The 13,435-nt window shown below is 48.1% G+C and overlaps 1 pseudogene; it reads left to right on the top strand.

Annotated features, from left to right (window-relative positions):
• The first annotated feature begins 4,144 nt into the window (after window positions 1-4,144).
• LOC141051182 (uncharacterized) overlaps window positions 4,145-13,435 on the top strand; it is a 106,528-nt pseudogene continuing 97,237 nt past the window's right edge.

Below are 13,435 nucleotides of genomic sequence, written 5' to 3'. Positions count from 1 at the left end.
CAGGTTTCGAAAATTCAGAAGAGGAGGCAATAGAGCTGGTGGCTGTTTCGGCAATGTACGCCAAAACCTGTTCCTGATGCTCCGGCTTTAAAAGCTGTTTTCCCACTCCAAGAAAAGGCAACCTGATAGGCCTTCTTGGGCCAGAGGATGACGCAGGCTCAACACCTCCTGCCTTAGCTGCTATTGTGCTTTTGCCAGAACCAGCCGATGCACCACCACCACCATCAGTACCAGCCGTGCCCCGCTGCCCACGTCTGCGGCCTGTTCCACCATACTTCCTCACGTTTGGGAAAATGTAACCAAAATACCAGCAGAGAGATGGTACTGTATGAGGAGCGTCCAGCTGTGTAAGGTGTATTAAACAAATTAAATCAACGTATATATTATGTTAGTCACAGACGCTCTCACAGTATGTATTGGACCGTAATCCAACAAGCAGATATACAGAACTGTTTGAAAAACGGACACGACTCTAAGGTGTAGGTGTGGAAAAACGGACAAACTCCTCGTTTTTTTCTTTCCAGAGTCACACACAGGTAGCTTCTATTTGGCCGTGCTAGAAGGCGTTACATGGTAGTGTGTGAGGAGCGTACACCGCTGTATGGTTTGTGTATGTAAAATTGTCAAGCTCCGTGTATTTGTGGAGCGCCCTCGCTCACCAGGGCCGTGGGGTACTCGGTACCGGGCCGGTTGATCTTCTCAACGGGGGTTGTCACGGCAGCAGTGACCCGGTCCGTTGCCCTGGGGCTCCATTACAAAAGGGGTTGTTTCAGTGTGGTTATGGTGGTGAAAATTTATAAGTGATTCGTGACGCCACCTGTGGTGTTCGGCAATAGAGATGTAAGCTGATGCTGCAGACAGATCCTCTGGGACAGATGGTGTGGTGCAGCAGTGATGTTATAGCCCTCCACAGGCAGGGCTGTAGTCCCAGGGCAGTGTAGGTGAAGTGACACGTAGATGGTGTAGTGTCAGGTGCAAGGGATGTAGCAGTGCTGGGCAGGTTGGCGCAGGAATAAGTGGAGGACACCAGGGCATGTAGTTCCAAAGCTTTACTCACAGTCTGTTGCAGGTACAGGTGCCCACATCTGTGACGTGTCCTCTGGGTCAGGAGCTCAGTCAACTTCCAGGCAAGATGAAGTACTCCTTTCCAACACTCCGCCAACATATGTGCCTTTTCTGAATGTCTACTTTTATAGCGCCTTTGAATGAAGTACTCCTAATACTGAGTTACACTGGAGTTCCTCCTGTCAGATGTTCCTATGAACTCTACTTGTACGGCAGACAGCTGTAGCCTGCTTTGGGGACTCCTTGCTACTAAGTCCCGGCTCACTAATATGTTGCTGTTGTGCCCGCAAGTCTTGAGTGGGAATAAAGTGGTCACTACTTCTATTCCTCCGGTGTCTGCTGCAGGACCATTAGTATCCATACAACCTCGGGGACCGGACCCCGGCCATGCGCTTAGAACTTCAAAAGGGTTCTCCTCTAACCCTGGTCCTTGTTCTCTTATTCTCCTCACATTCTGTGCTTATCCTTCTTCCCAATGGAGAATCAAGCTTCCTTTCTGTGTCTCTTTCCTGTGCCAGCAGACCCAGATCACTGTGGCCTGCTGCAGCACTTCCTTCTTCCGTCCCTCTCCCGGGGATCTTCTCTGTCTCACACTCTGTCCTTCTGCATCCTCACTCATTGACTGAATGAAAGACTGACTGACTGACTCAACTCTTCCCGCTCTTTTGTGCGAACTAAAACTCCACCCACCTCCCAGCACGTTTCGTGTTCCAAGCAGGGAGCCACCAAGGGGTGCTATGCTACACTCCAAGCAGGGAGCCGCCGAAGGTGCTTTGCTACACTACTTTGTGGTGTGGGGTGCAGGTGTTGGAGTGTGGTCAGGTGTCTCCACCTTACCTGGATGGTGGGGTACCACACCTCAGGAGGAGATGCAGTACCTCTATTGCGACTGAACCCTCAGGGGCGCCACATTTGTATATGGCCTGACACACGCTGTCTCTGTCTAATTTTGACTGTAGTCAAACAGCAGATATACGAAACTGTTTGAAAAACGGACACGACTCTAAGGTGTAGGTGTGGAAAAACGGACAAACTCCTCATTTTTTTTTTCCAGAGTCACACACAGGTAGCTTCTATTTGTCCGTGCTAGAAGGCGGTACACGGTAGTGTGTGAGCAGCGTACACCGCTGTACGGTGTGTATGTAAAATTGTCAAGCTCCGTGTATTTGTATAGGGGCTGACACACGCTGTCTCTGTCTAGTTTTTACCGTAATCAAACAGCAGATATACGAAACTGTTTGAAAAAAGGACATGACTCTAAGGTGTAGGTGTGGAAAAATGGAAAAACTCCTCGGCTTTTTCTTCCAGATCACACCCAGATAGCTTCTATTTGTTCGTGATACCAGCCGGAATACACAGTAGTGTGTGAGCAGCGTACACCGCTAGACGGTGTGTGAAAAAATGAATGCTCAGTAACTCACCAGGACAAAATAATAAAAGTTGGAGTGCTTTGAAAAAAGCAGTTTGAACAGCAGTGTGCACACAGCAATGCAGCTAGCAGGTAGCCTTACAATGCAGCCTAATCACCACCAGCGCTGCTGCACATAAGAAAAAATCCTCCCCTTTCACTGCACACTAACTGTACAGTGAAAAGCACTATCAGCAGAAGCAGTTTTTTTTTTCTTCTTCCCTGCCTAACGCTCTCCCTGTTCAGAATCAGCAGCACCTCTCCCTATTGTAAGATCGGCAGAAGATGGCGGTAGCTGGTCACAGCCTTTTATACCCACTGTGACGCCACACAAAGCCAGCCAATCACTTCAATGCCCTTCTCTAAGATGGTGCTGGCTGCTGCCCATGTCATCGCGTTGCCCACAGTGTGCGTTCTCCATCATTGGCTGAAAAAAGGCGCTGAAAGCTTCATTTGAAACGCAACTTTGGTGCTCGGGTCGCTGACATCATGGCCGACCTCACGCTATGGTCGGGTTTCGTTTCATGAAACCCGACTTTGGCGAAAGTCGGCGATTTTTGAAATTGACCGACCTGTTTCGCTCAACTCTACCTGAGGTCAATCTCATGACAGAAAGGTAAATGACAGCAGATAAATGACTGCCTACAGGTGTAGCAGGGCAAGAACTCAGTTAGGCGCCCCTCACCATTCACAATTTGTTGGAATAGTGGTTGTGACATCTCTACCAGAACCTGCTCCTGCAACTTCAGCTTCCGTCACCAGACACCATCATGTTCACCCTGCTGGCGGCACTGGTGATAGAAATGTCACATCCAGGAGCTCTGGACGGCGGACTCTGTGCAGTCACAAAGGTTACAGTGGCTGGGACCTGTAGTGCCATCAGTCTGGCAGTATGGGTGCGTGTGTTTCCAGCTGATGTTATCAGCTCCCTGCTCCAGCCAGTTGGAGAACAATACACCTTACTAAGGCTTACAACTTGCTGCTGGAAGTTGCCAGAAATAGCTTAGTGTTTCCCTGACATCATACGAAGAAAGCAATCACTGGAGAAAGACATTATGGTGAGAAGATCTGAAGGAACAAGACGAAGAGGAACATCAGCAATAAGATGGTTTGACACAATTAAAATAAAGGAGGAAAAGAGCCTGGTGGAACAATCTAGGCTTGCAGAAGATCGATCTTCCTACATGAAGGCTCGAGATCAAGCCGAAGGCTGATAAATAATAATAATATCAAGCTGTATTTCCATGCTGGGTGTCCCTTGGTTACGTTCTTATATAAACCACAGCTGCTTTTCCGGTAGATTCTGGCTCCCCCTTACCTCACGCTATAAATGTTCTCTGTCAGTTTTCTGATTGCTGAGCCCCTTGTAGACTTTCTCATATTATACTGGTTTTCTGTCTATATTAGGCCTGAGGAAGGGTCTGTGAGCTGAAACATTGCCACCACAAGAAAGACTATTCATGACTGAGGGTCTGGAAAACCTCACAATAAAGAGGCAAAACCTGGTGATTATGGAGCTGGTACATCTCTCTGTAAATGCTGTGAAGTCTCCTGAGCAAGTGGTCGCTCTACGGGAACGTGCCCCCTGTGTGCGCTGCCTGGACTCCGCTCCTCCAGCACCAGGACAGCCAGCACAGTCCTGTATATACTGAGGCCCCTGATCATGTGACCCTGACTCCTCCCCTCCTGTGACCTCATCCCAGGTCCTGTGCGCACAGAGCAGCCATATATGTGGTGTGCGGCTCTGCAGGTGGAGGTAGGTGCTGGAGATTCCCCATTCCTGGGCTGCACAGGGGGCAGTAACCCCTCCATTCCCGGAGATAGCGCCCCCTGCAGGTGGAGGTAGGTGCTGGAGATTCCCCATTACTGGGCTGCACAGGGGGCAGTAACCCCTCCATTCCCGGAGATAGCGCCCCCTGCAGGTGGAGGTAGGTGCTGGAGATTCCCCATTACTGGGCTGCACAGGGGGCAGTAACCCCTCCATTCCCGGAGATAGCGCCCCCTGCAGGTGGAGGTAGGTGCTGGAGATTCCCCATTCCTGGGCTGCACAGGGGGCAGTAACCCCTCCATTCCCGGAGATAGCGCCCCCTGCAGGTGGAGGTAGGTGCTGGAGATTCCCCATTACTGGGCTGCACAGGGGGCAGTAACCCCTCCATTCCCGGAGATAGCGCCCCCTGCAGGTGGAGGTAGGTGCTGGAGATTCCCCATTCCTGGGCTGCACAGGGGGCAGTAACCCCTCCATTCCCGGAGATAGCGCCCCCTGCAGGTGGAGGTAGGTGCTGGAGATTCCCCATTACTGGGCTGCACAGGGGGCAGTAACCCCTCCATTCCCGGAGATAGCGCCCCCTGCAGGTGGAGGTAGGTGCTGGAGATTCCCCATTACTGGGCTGCACAGGGGGCAGTAACCCCTCCATTCCCGGAGATAGCGCCCCCTGCAGGTGGAGGTAGGTGCTGGAGATTCCCCATTACTGGGCTACACAGGGGGCAGTAACCCCTCCATTCCCGGAGATAGCGCCCCCTGCAGGTGGAGGTAGGTGCTGGAGATTCCCCATTACTGGGCTACACAGGGGGCAGTATCCCCTCCATTCCCGGAGATAGCGCCCCCTGCAGGTGGAGGTAGGTGCTGGAGATTCCCCATTACTGGGCTGCACAGGGGGCAGTAACCCCTCCATTCCCGGAGATAGCGCCCCCTGCAGGTGGAGGTAGGTGCTGGGGATTCCCCATTACTGGGCTGCACAGGGGGCAGTAACCCCTCCATTCCCGGAGATGGCGCCCCCTGCAGGTGGAGGTAGGTGCTGGGGATTCCCCATTACTGGGCTGCACAGGGGGCAGTAACCCCTCCATTCCCGGAGATAGCGCCCCCTGCAGGTGGAGGTAGGTGCTGGAGATTCCCCATTACAGGGCTGCACAGGGGGCAGTAACCCCTCCATTCCCGGAGATAGCGCCCCCTGCAGGTGGAGGTAGGTGCTGGGGATTCCCCATTACTGGGCTGCACAGGGGGCAGTAACCCCTCCATTCCCGGAGATAGCGCCCTCTGCAGGTGGAGGTAGGTGCTGGGGATTCCCCATTACTGGGCTGCACAGGGGGCAGTAACCCCTCCATTCCCGGAGATAGCGCCCCCTGCAGGTGGAGGTAGGTGCTGGAGATTCCCCATTACTGGGCACAGGGGGCGCTAGGACATTTGTAGGATGCAGGGAGAGGGATGAAGGAGCTTACCGCGCTGAGAATGTGGAGCTGGAAATTTGGGCCGGAGTTCCTCCTGGTGATCACAGGGAGGGAGACAAAAAATGGGGGAAGATTCCGGCACAACCATCCAGGGGTAATATGGATCCTTTATATAACTGTAGGTAAACCTTACAAGGCCTCGTCCCTTTCCTGTACAGCGTAGTGTCAGCCATTGTAGTAATGCTGTCACCTATAAGCGCGGTGTCTAAAAAGGGAGTACTGGTGGCTAATGGAGTACAAGACATGGGAATGGAGACTGGCAAGCCACGAGCCCTGGAGATTCCTGTCACCTTCTAACCCTGCCTACTCCCCATACAGGACAGAGGACAAGTGCACATTTGCGGAATTTCAGAAATTTCCACAGCATCTCCGCAACTCCCGCCGTGGGAAAAACACATGCGAATTCACGTTTCTTTTTCCCACAGAAAATAAGCGTTTTTCACGCGATTTGAAGCATCACTTGAAATGTGATTGACAGGTTGGTCACACTTGTCAAACATAGTGTTTGACGAGTGTGACCAACCTTTTACTATTGATGCTGCCTATGCAGCATCAATAGTAAACAGAATGTTAAAAATATTTAAAAAAAAATAAAAAATCGTGATATTCTCACCTTCCGGCGTCCCCCGCAGCCGTCCCTGTCCTCGCAATGCTCCCGCCAGCTCCCTTTCCCAGTAATGCCTTGCAGCAATGACATGTGATGACATAGCATCTCACAATACCGCTACATCATCACAGGTCCTTGCTGCAAGGCATCACGGGGAACGGGAGTTGCCGGGAGCATCGGGAAGACTGCGGGGGCCATCGGAAGGTGAGTACATCACAATTTTTTATTTTAATTCTTTTTTTTTCATAGGGATATGGTGCCCAGGGAGTCTCCTCTCCTCCAGACCCTGGGTACCATCCGCACATGATCCGCTCACTTTGCTCATGGTGGGCATAGCCACATGCGGAATGTAAGCAGATCTCATGCATTCCTATGTGTGCGGAATCGCGGTGATTCCGCAAAAAAACCCGCAGCATTAGCACAGCATTGCGGAGTGCCATAGAAATGCATGGTGTGTGTTATGTGTTTTCGCTGCATTTTCACGGCGAAAAAACGCTTATAATCTGCAACGTGTGAACATACCCTTACACTCTCATGTAGGGAGCAGTGGTGAGAATGATCATTGTGACAAACAGCGGTGTGATGCTGGGAAGGACATGCAAACTTGCCCTCATTTCCCCATTCGCCGGTCAGATAAGGGGGATCTGTGGTGGCTCCAGATACCGACCTATACTGTTCTCTGGTTTGCTCTGTTCTCAGTGACACCAACACTTATTTTCCTGTAAGGTCAGATCCTACCACCGCTTTCAGATCCGCTCTTACACATTGCCTTAATGAGGGGATGAGATTGGGGGTATTAAAGGGGTTGTCCGGGCTTTTGACATAATCTCAGTGCATATCTGGGCTGCAGAATGCTGACAATAAATAATTTACCTTCTGTGGCCAGTTTGCAGGGTTTGCTAGATATCAGCTTTGATTGTAAGAAAAACATCCGGGGGGGGGGTGTTCTGGCATTGAAATGAGAACTGGTCGTTTCCTCCTCACTAGTTTCACTTTCCATAGATCACTGTTCATCGTGTGTCTGGGGGAGGAGCAGCTGGGTGGTTCTGCTCTCTGCACTGAGGCTGTTAGAGGGGGAGGATTTGTTACTGTGTGAGGAGGGCTTGTTCATGTGGTCAGGGAGGGCCTGTAGCTATGGAGGGTGGGGTTGTTGCTATAGAGGGCATGTTTTTAGAAGAGTAGGAGGAAACGACCAGTTCTCATTTCAATGCCAGAACACACCCCCCGGACGTTTTTCCTACAAGCAAGAGCTGATATCTAGCAAACCCTGCAAACTGGCCACAGAAGGTAAATTACTTATTGTCAGCATTCTGCAGCCCAGATATGCATTGAGATTATGTGAAAAGCCCGGACAACCCCTTTAAATTCCAAACTACTTAAGTGGCTCAATCCAGATTTTCTGGTCATTCCTGTGTTCCATGGTTTGCCCAAAGTTCATAAGAATTCTTCTTCACCACCCTTAAGACTCATAATTCCTGGGATTGATTCATTTAACGAAAACCTTAGTGCATGGCTTGATGGATATCTTCAACCCCTCCTTTCAGGACTCCTGCTTTTTTGAAGGACTCTTCCATTGTCCTAAAGGCTTTTCAAACATTTAAATGGCTGGATGGATATTTTTGTGCAACATGCGATGTTGTAAACTTATACTCCTCTATTCCTCATGCCACAACTATGACAGCAATACAATTTCATTTGGATAAATACAGTGCATAACCTTCACCTTTGAAACAGTTTATCTTACTGTCACTTGATTACCTTTTGAAACACAACTATTTTATGTTCCAATCAAAATTTTTCTACAGACACTTGGAGCCACGATGGGATCTAAATTTTCTCCTTCTTTGGCAATACTTTATATAGCCTAGTGGGAGGAAATTTATATCTTTACCAATAACAACCCTTTAATTCCACACCTGGTATGGAATGCCAGATATGTGGATGACGTCCTTCTAGTCTGGAAAGGTGATGCCTCCACTTATTCTGAATTCACATCATACCCCAATTCCTGTAATATCAGATTTTCTTGTACTCCATTAGCCACCAGTACTCCCTTTTTAGACATCATGCTTATAGGTGACAGCATTACTACCATGGTTAACCCTACACTGTACAGGAAAGGTACGAGGCCTTGTAATGTTTTAACTACGTTTATATAAAGAATCCATTTTATCCCTGGATGGTTGTGCCGGAATCTTCCCCCATTTTTTTTGTATAACGTTTGTATTTGTCATTCTGGGGTTCATATAAGGCAAGGGTCAGGAACCTTTTTGGCTAAGAGAGCCACGAACACCACATATTTTAAAATGTAATTCCATGTGAGCCATACAATATGTTTAAAACTAAATACAAATAAATTTGTGCATTCTAGGTAAGTCTTACATAAAATGCACACATTTACTTGTATTTACAATGTTTATATGTTACTATCAGTAAGCACAACGCAGAGGGATGATAGTAAGAGATAGAGTTGTACTGTAAAATGACATTCCTGAAGTGTATGCTTCAGGGAGGAAAGAGTCACAACCAGCAGAGCGTCCAGTGAGGTGGGTGGAGAGGGACCAAGCGCAGGTATGAGTGCTAGGAGACTCTTGGTCAGTCTGTAGTTGGCCCCACAGAAAATTGTCAAAAACCAGTCCAAACAGTTTTCGAGTGTTCAACCGATGAGGTTAGGAGAGCCTGTGTTGATAGTTGCCACAGTGGTATGGTAGATAGCAGTGTTTACCTTATCTTTTGCCAGAATTGAGGCTGCATACCAATGCGGAACTAGTGAGCAAATGCCGTTTGTAGGTATTGCTGTGGAGTAGATGAGGCAAGGACAGGAGCGGAGTGCTGTCCCGGCCTGTAACAGTCGCTCCATGCAGCTCTACCGGGCAGGCATGGATGTTCAGGTGCTGCGGTCGAGTCCTGTGGTAGGATGGTGACCGGATATTGCAGGACCTGCATGACGTCAGTGGTCACATGTAGCCCATATGACTGCCACAGATACGAGGCGCCGTAAGGACCAAACTTATCTTATGCGTTTCAGAAATCAGTGGTTTCCTTCATTATTTTTTGTCAAAGATTTGAGATGGGCGCACACCTGGATGTTTGGGTTCGGCAGAACAGTTACAAAAAGTTTGGGTTCAGGTACCAGAACAAACCCGAACTCGGGCCCTATTCACTTGAATGGGGGGCCCGAACATCCAGTGTTTGCCAGCTGTGAGTTTTGCCTGGCTGGTTAGTAAAAATACAGGGGAACCCATGCCGTTTTTTAAATTATTATTTATTTACAGTGCTGGAGCGGCTGATGAATACTTCCATCCGCCGCTCCTGCTCTCACTGTAATTAGTGGCAGCTGGTGTCGGATGATGGGATCAGTAGTCCCATTAGCTGACACCAGTGACTGGAGGTAAACTTTATACCTCCGATCAGCGCTAAGCTTTCATGATGTCTTTTGACAGCATGGGAACCGCGGCTTTCTGACTGGCGGGGAAGATTTCACCGCCGATCAGAAGCAGTGTTTGCCGCGCTATCATGCACATAACAGCATGACTAAAAACCCGGTGTTCAGGCAGCCGAACCCAAACAGTAGTTGTTCGGTATGGATGCCGAACTTTACTGCCCGGGTTTGCCCATCTTTATTAAAGATTTGTCTAAGAGCCAGATGCAGCCATCAAAAGAGCCACATTTGGCTCGTGAGCCATAGGTTCCCAACCCCTGATATAAGGGAACCTGTCACGATGAGGGTAGAAAATGTCAGCGATTCTCTCACTGTCTTCCTGCATTGTCACCAGTTAGAGCCGCGCTCGTTTCTCCTCCGTCCCATAGACAATGAATAGAGAGAAGCGCACACGTCCCCTGTAGAAGCCTCTCTGTGGCTCTATATACCGGACTTGTTTCTATCGCGGCTTCTTCAGGTGACATTTATAAGTGCGGTAGTTATAATGAAGGACTCCTGTAAATCCCCCTCATGGCCGCTCCACGGGACCCTCCCAGTGTCATTGCACTTTGGATTTTCGGAGTCCCTGTGACCAGAACGTCTCCTGTATTAATAATCTGCACCATTATCCGTGTAGATGGCAGATTCTGGGGAAAGGACACAAAACACATCGAGTTCAGCCCGCCCTCCATCTTTATGACATATTTCCACTCCATCTCTCAGGCGTCCATTGTTTCCTTCAGTCAGTTTACATCGCTGCAGTGACGATACTGGATGCCGGTATGTCTGAGATGTAACTGTTCTGTTACATGAAAGGGCGCATGCTCTCAGTAAACTATGCGGCCACCTTGAGGATTTGACATGAAAAACATTTATTAATAACATATGGAATAGAATCTTTATGATGTTATATCTTTTTTCCATTCAGGTCCCTACAATATTGGATCCTCTCAGTGGAGATATTTTATACAAGATACATTTCCTGATGGACCCATCAAGGACGGATAAGGACAGGAAAAAGATGGTGGAGAAGATATTACATCTCACCCTAGAGATCCTCTTCCGGCTTACTGGAGAGGTGAGAGATTCTGATGACGTCACATTACATCATTCTTATCTATGGGAATAACAGATGGACAGAACTGGAGAGGTGAGGACTCGGGAAATGTCTGTAGTGAGATTTATTAATGTGTCTCTCCATAACCAGGATTACACAGTAGTGAAGAAGACCTCTAGTGAGCGCTGTCAGGACCCTGCGTCTGAGGGATGGGAAAGACCCCTAAGTCAAATCACGGGGCCTCCACCCCTCCCCCTGATACATGAGGACATCAATGACCAGGAGATCTTGGAAATCGTCTACAAGATGATAGAGCTGCTGACTGGAGAGGTGACACTGCTGGGAATGCTGGGACATTTTACAGTAACACTATGAAGGTATCGAGGGATGGCGATATCATTGTATGTGTATCAGGTTCCTATAAGGTGTCAGGATGTCGCCGTCTATTTCTCCATGGAGGAGTGGGAGTATTTACAAGGACACAAAGATCTGTACAAGGACATCATGATGGAAGTTCCCCAGCCCCTCACATCACCAGGTAATAGACAGGACGAAATACACACGGTCTATAATTATCTGTATGTAACAAATTAATTCAGTCCCTGTATGTGTTTCCTCCAGTTGTATGCAGTAAGAGGATAACGCCAGAGAGATGTCCCCGTCCTTTTCTTCTGCAGGACTGTAAACAAGAAAATCCCAATGTTCCTCAGGATCATCAGGTAGATGCTGCCACCACGAAGATGTGATGTGGAGAAGATTTCATAACATTTTGAATAGATTTTTTTCATGATGTTACTTTGGTTAATCTTCTTCCCATTCAGGTCCCAACAATATCTCATCCTCTCAGTGGAGATCTTCTATACAAGAGAATTTTCCTGATTGATCCTTCAAGGATGGATAGGAGAAGTGACAAGATCGCGGAGAGCAAATTACACCTCACCGTAGAGATCCTCTTCCGGCTTACTGGAGAGGTGAGAGATTCTGATGACATCACATTACATAATAATCTACAGGAATAACAGATGGACAGAACTGGAGAGGTGAGGACTCTGGAAATGTCTGTAGTGAGATTTATTAATGTGTCTCTCCATAACCAGGATTACTCAGTAGTGAAGAAGACCTCTAGTGAGCGCTGTCAGGCCCTTGTATCTGAGGGATGGGGAAGACCCCTCAGGCCAATCATGGGGACTCTGCCTTACCCGCATAAACATGCAGGAGTCAATGACCAGAAGATCCGAGATCTCACTTACAAGATGATTGAGCTGCTGACTGGAGAGGTGACACTGCTGGGAATGCTGGAACAGTATACAGTAACACTATGAAGTGATCAGGGGGATGACGGTATCATTATGTGTGTCAGGTTCCTATCAGGTGTCAGGATGTCACCGTCTATTTCTCCATGGAGGAGTGGGAGTATTTAGAAGGACACAAAGATCTATACATGGAGAACATGATGGAGGTTCCCCAGCCCCTCACATCACCAGGTAATAGGACTAAATACACACGGCCTATAATTATCTGTACGTAAAGAATGAATTCAATCCCTGTATGTGTTTCCTCCAGTTGTATGCAGTAGGAGGACAACACCAGAGAGATGTCCCCGTCCTCTTCTTCCACAGGGCTGTAAAGAAGAAGATCCTAATGTTCCTCAGGATCATCAGGTAGATGGAGAGAAGGTGTCATGAGATCTCCCCTATGATGTGTAGACGGCTGTGAAGATCTTGTGCTCAGTCTTGTTTTATCCACCAGTATTATATGTTTTATACTTGTGTAATGAGAACGGTGGAGATGGCAGGATTAGAGCTGATCATAGATGTGACTTCTCCATCTGTCTGTGACTTTTACAATATTTGTTTCAGGGTAAAGATCTGACCCATATTAATACTACAGAGACATATGTGAGGGGTGATGAGCGGTGTAAAGAGGAGATTCCTACAGATAATCGACCAGGTGAGCAGTAACCACTAAATGCAGAGAAATCACAGATTATCCTTCCTACAGAATTCTAGTTTTCATTTTTAGGGTTTGTTTTTGCAATACTTTTTGATGTGCATTTTTACTGACCGAAGGATTTAGTGCTTAAACAAAAGAACACCCTCTTAAACACCTATTAAAGCATTTTAGCTACAACATTTCACAGGCTAAAACTAAAGTAATTCAGTTTCTCCACAAAAACGAATATAGGGCCGATCTCTGTACAATCTGCTCTGACCGTTTGGATATGTGATTGCTCCAGCCTAACTCATCCACAGCAGGAAAGGATTAGTCTCAGTGATTGGTTAAATCGGTCACTAGTTCATCCTAAAGAGGAGGCATGGAGACTGGCGGGGCACCTGGTCATCAGGGGAAGGGGATTATTAGTAATAATTATATCTCATGAGCGATAAACCCTTGAGGGCCATGGACTTGGCATCAGTGTGTATAGGGCATGTGTTGTGTATTAGTCCCACCATGGACTTGATGTGGTGACTGTACAGAAGAGGTAAGTAACCCCTTATACGATAGACGTCTTTGACCTCAAATTAAGGATTCGGAGAATATGTAGAAGCAAGACTTGTACAGCGATAATTGTTGTGAGTTCATTTTCCCCTTCACCGTCGATGTCTGATGAAGTCCCTCTTCTGGTGAAGGAAGGTAGTGAGGCTGATTACC

The sequence above is a fragment of the Dendrobates tinctorius genome, unplaced genomic scaffold, assembly GCF_039654945.1.
Source record: "Dendrobates tinctorius isolate UK_male_01 unplaced genomic scaffold, ASM3965494v1 ptg000155l, whole genome shotgun sequence".
NCBI lineage: Eukaryota > Metazoa > Chordata > Amphibia > Anura > Dendrobatidae > Dendrobates > Dendrobates tinctorius.
This window is presented reverse-complemented; position numbering and strand designations above follow the sequence as displayed.